Here is a 5,106-nt window from a genome sequence, read left to right as displayed (position 1 = left end):
TCTGGAGCATGAGACGGCATACTGTATCAACATGTAAGATGAGTTTTGATAACTTATAAACAATTTCTGTCTTTATAATATAGCAGCTCTTAAAGTACTGATTCAGTGGTTTTATTGCTTGCATTTCACTTTATGGTAGAAAATGTTGGGGTCCAAGTGAGTACAGGGGAATTAGAAGAGCCTAAATTTATGTGGCAGTGAGAAGGAAAAATAAATTAAAAAAAAAGCCTGCAGCTTATTTGTTTAATGGACAGCAAGCAGCAAGCAAATTGAGCCTCTAAATGACATATGTGCATTTTATTCTCTGCTAAGACATAAACAATGCAATGAGCATTTTCCGAGACGCAGAAGTCACAGATGGGGAAATAACAGATTTTTACCCAGTGCTTTGGCACATTTTCACATCCAAGATCTATGCCTTTTAATTTTATTTTGAATGAAAGCACATACATTCACCACATAAGCTCAGAAAGATGGTAGAGAAAATCCTTTGATATTTAAAGGATTCAGGAATAAATGAAATAGATAGTGCAAAGTTAATGAGTTATGAGACAAAACTGTAAGAACTAGCTTCTCTGAAGGCTTGTGGCAATAGTAAAACAACCAGAATAACAAAAGAATAAAAATTAGAAAGAGTGTATTTGGTCCTCCAAGACGTTACAAGGTTGGAAGAAGCCCATAAGCATGGACAGCAAACACAGACCATGCTGCTAAATGTCATAACGAAATCAGCAAATGCATTAAGCATGGAAAGCATTTGCTTAACAAATGATCATGCAAAGTGGATTACTTTATTTTGGAATTTTTTTCTTAGTAATTATCCCCCCACTGCCCTGTCTGCCCTCCAAGCACCACCAGCCTGTTCAGGCCGGATGTGAGCAGAGGTGTCTCTGTTGGTTGGGGTTGGTTTTCCTGACAGTGGCCCATACTCACGCTTGGCAGGCTGGACCAGGCCATCCACCGGTCTGAGGCAGAAGTCCTAGGGAACTGGGCGCCACTCAGCCAAACCAAGGGAAGTACAGCCTGCTTGCATCTTCCGCTACTCCACATCTTGTCAGCAAGCCTGGAGCCCTAATCCATCCCAGCCACACACATGGCCAAGGGGGCTTTTAGATGTCAGAGCCTGGGTTTCAGTAGTGCCACATGACTTTCCCATTAAGGAGCCAGAGAGAAAGTCCGGTTTGTCTGCGGCAAGGGCTCACCCTCAGTGGAACAGGTCACAGTACGGCCTGCCAGCTTTGGAAACCCCAGCTGTCCTCAGGCACAACGGGGTGAAATAAGGACAGCTTTCTTTATCTTTAAATTTCCTTGTTTTCTTGGGCATGAGCCAGACCCTTTGTATTTTTTTGAATATAGTTGTTTGTGGTTTAATTTCCTTTGGGTTTTTTTTTGTTTTGTTTGGTTGGTTTTTGTTTTTTTTTTTTTTTTTTAGTAGTATTATTCCAGTAAAAACTCAGCTTCTCAGTGGAATTGTATAACAAGGGTGACAAGAAAAACTCAATTATATTAAATAGTTTTCCTATGAGATCTTGCAAGGTGTACAGTCCATCTTATACAGCAACTGTGAAATTATTTTGTGCCACCACTACAGGAGTGTCTGTTCTTCAGAGCTTTGGTAGTGAAACTTCTATTCATAGAAGAAAGAGGAATGTGGCTGCTATAGGGTTCTCATTTACCTTTTTCTGTCGCAGGCCATTGAGGGCCCAGAACAGGACATCATTCTGAACACTGTGCTCAGATATAGCGAGTTACGCTAATGCTTGCTTTTGGTACTCTGTTAATTCATTAATGTAAGATCTGTCCTTGGAAAAGACCTTGCATACAGATTATCAGTTATAAAATCCTAGGACCACAAGAGAGGTAACTAAGGCTGTGTTTCCCCTAAGCAGCAGTGGAGATACTCATAGCCACTTTAACCTCCTTACACCATCTTCTGCACTATGTAAGCTCAGCTGTTCACAGGGCTGCGCGATGAGCCAGGTCAGGGAACTGATCCTGCTGAAAAAATAACCATTTGTGTTTCCTGATTTCTGTTTCACTTGCATCAGTTTCCTTTCCCAGTTTCCTCTGTGGCCATACAAACAACTATTCTGGCTCAGACAGTGGCCCATAGAGTGGCAAGCAGAAGTCCCCACAGGTGCAGGAACAGAGCAAACTGCTGCTTACACTTGTTTATGACATTACGATGCTGAATGTTAGCTACAGCCTTGGAGAGGATTTTGATTTTAAATTTCAGCCAGTGGCACACCTAATTAGCAGCAAAGTTATAACTCATTATGTTAGGAATACACAGTGGAATAAGCACTGTATCAAAAATGCTCATCAGTGATGTAATTCTACAAGTGAGTCCTACTGAGCACAGCTAGTTTTGAAAAAGATTGAAGTGTTGGGTGCAAAAGTCAACTCTCATCATTTCAAGGGAAATCAAACATAAAGACAGAAAAAATCTTTGACAAACAAACCTCATTATAGCATTCATCTCAGTCACTCTTTTAGTGTTTTACAAACGGATGACCTTACCCTGAAGGCTCACAGAATGCAAAACTCCTATGTACCTCGAAGAGAAATATTATAGAAGTTTCATTTATGGGAACAGTGCCAGAACAAAATTAATATCAGTCTTCCCACCACTGAGGTGCAGTCACCTCCACCATGGGTTCTGCCAGATTTCTAACAGTTCACAATTTGGGCCAGAGAAGATATTTTCATTCCATAGCTGAGGTTGCTGTGCAAATAAGACATTATTTTACGAAGCAGGTAAACTATGCCCTGGACATCACTGCAGATGTGAAATAGAGAGGGCACCCAAATCCTTCAGCTATGGGCAAAGGAACTCTTCCAGTGACACCATGTTGTCAGTGATCGCAATTACATTGACAACAGATTTAATTGAAAGTCTTGAGGTACTTGCAGACTGGGGCTGGAATTAAGACAGGAGATAGGGCACAAGATTCTGGAGGGAAGCAGTTGTACAAGAGTCCCAGCTTTTCTTGGAAACCAGAAGGACCTTCCACATCTTCATGATAATGGAGAAATCTCAAAAAGCTCTATGGCTCCAGTGCTCCAAAATCAAAGGGACTTTTTTGTTATGCTTCTGAAAGCAAAAAATAAAATGAAAAATCAGGTTTCAGAGCCCTTGATGGAAATCAGTTAACCTTTAGGTTGCAAGAGTAAACTATTTATTCACTTCCGATACAGAGTTTTCATTATCTCCCTGCAGTGGGTGATGGCTGAGCTTGCTCACCATCTTTGTATGATTCCCCTCACATTCAGTGATAAATGCCTTTTGCCCCTGATGTTTGGGCTTGGAAAGGCTTGCAGTGTTGTCCTCAGCCTCAGTGCTGAACCAAGTTGTTGCCACTGTGCAACCCCCTTTCCAATAGCCCAGCTCCTTCTAGGAAGAAAGCCAACTTATGTCTAGTGGTGTTAGCATTTGAATCCTTGGAGGGAAACTTGAGAGAAGAGAAAGGGGCCAGGCTTTGTGGATGGACAGCATAAGGACAAAGAAAATTGCCAGGTCTTGCTGAGAAACAAAATACCTCAGTTTGGCAAGCCTTTCTGCAGACTGGGCTGTCCTCTGGATGCCTGTGCTCCCTGATAAATACATCTGCACTTCTACAGCAAGTTACTTTTGTTTATGGTTAACAACAAACAGTACTTGCATTGAAAATGAGTTCATGTACCTAAGCTTTGGAGGTCTCAGAGTTCTCCAAAGGACATTTTCCCTTTGCCACCCTCTGCAGACAAGGACTGTGCCTCCAAACCCAGCAGGGCTCCCTGTACCTAGGCACAGCACACCCACTGCTTGCCCTGGGCTGATCTCTTCTCACTCAGCCTTTGCAATCCCCTCCCTGAAAGTAGGAACAGATCATTTTCAGTGCAGTTAAAACACTTCCAATTCCCACTGCTAAGCTTTCTCTGGCAAATAGCAGCTATTCTCCTTTTGGTCATTCCTTGCTCTTCTTCTCCTTCCCTCTTCCTCCTCCTTTTTCCTTCCCAGCCATTCTGCTGTTCTTCTTACTGGAAAGTGGTAAAGGAATAAACTTCATGTGCATTTCAGCATAGCAAATCAATCATTGGTCTCAAGAGATAAAAGCTCTGCTGGACTCACCCAGTGACCAGGCATTTTCTTCTTTTGCATGTCCATATGTGGTGATCATTTATTTCCCGATAACTGGCTGCAAACAGGAGACAGGCTGCTGCTAGGAGTCTAACCCTCAGTGCCTTTTACCAAGCACAGAATTGTGATGAATCTGCAAGGTCCTCACTGGAGCAATTTAAACTGCATGTGAGCCCATGAAGTATTAATGGTTCGTTACAGTTGAAAAACACATTTTCAAGGCATGCCAGCCCAGACACCGAGAAAATCCCCTGGCTGCGTGGGAGTTGCTCAGAGTATTGCAAAGTCATCCCCTTGCAGGAAATATACTTTTTTGTTGTTGGGAGGAGAAACAGGAAGCATGTGCTGTGGTCAGGATTACCCATGCCTGGTCTGCCCATGCTCTGCTGGGTGGCTGAGCTGGCAGGACACCTCAGCTGTGCATGCATGGTGTCTCCTAGAGCCACTTCTATCACCCTGTTCCCCCTGGGAGGCTGACGGGCAACAGGGTGAATGATCTCCTCTTATATTTGTGACTGACACTGTCCATCTCAGCCAGTGCACAAAAGGCATGGCAGAGCATAGCTGCCCAATTGCTGCCAGTGATTTGCGTGAAACAAACATGCCAGGTTTAGCAGAGGCACTAGCCAGAGGTGGATGCCATACCAACACCTTGCAGTTTGGAAAAGGAAAGTTTTATTCAGAAGAGAAGAGTACTGCCATGGCAGACCCAGATGGATAGAGACTGCTGACATTTATTTACTTTCTGTTCTTATGTCCTCTAGCTATAACTAAAAAGAAGGAGATTATAGCTATAAACCTACATAAACCTATGTATAAAAAGTTATACAGGTAAAGCAAAATGCACAGGGCAGTGCAGGGCATAGGGCTTTGTAGCGTAGTTTGCACAGTCAAACTCACCTCCACAGCTGGAAGTACCTTTCTGTACAGTTAGGCTTATTGAAGGAAAACAGCTGGAACTGAGTCTCTTCTCTCAATGTTTCCTT

General features: G+C 42.9%; 1 long non-coding RNA gene across 1 annotated transcript; it reads right to left on the bottom strand.

Moving 5' to 3' along the window:
* Window positions 1–282: 282 nt before the first annotated feature.
* LOC101751866 lies at window positions 283–4,408 on the bottom strand. The gene is made up of 2 exons (XR_211133.5): window positions 4,112–4,408; window positions 283–4,020 (listed from the first exon to the last, which is right to left on the bottom strand). It is a non-coding gene; the product is annotated as an uncharacterized LOC101751866 (long non-coding RNA).
* Between the last annotated feature and the right edge of the window lie 698 nt (window positions 4,409–5,106).

Source organism: Gallus gallus, chromosome 1, assembly GCF_016699485.2.
Source record: "Gallus gallus isolate bGalGal1 chromosome 1, bGalGal1.mat.broiler.GRCg7b, whole genome shotgun sequence".
Taxonomy (NCBI): domain Eukaryota; kingdom Metazoa; phylum Chordata; class Aves; order Galliformes; family Phasianidae; genus Gallus; species Gallus gallus.
Note: the sequence above shows the minus strand (reverse complement) of the source record. Positions and strands in the feature narration are given on the sequence as shown.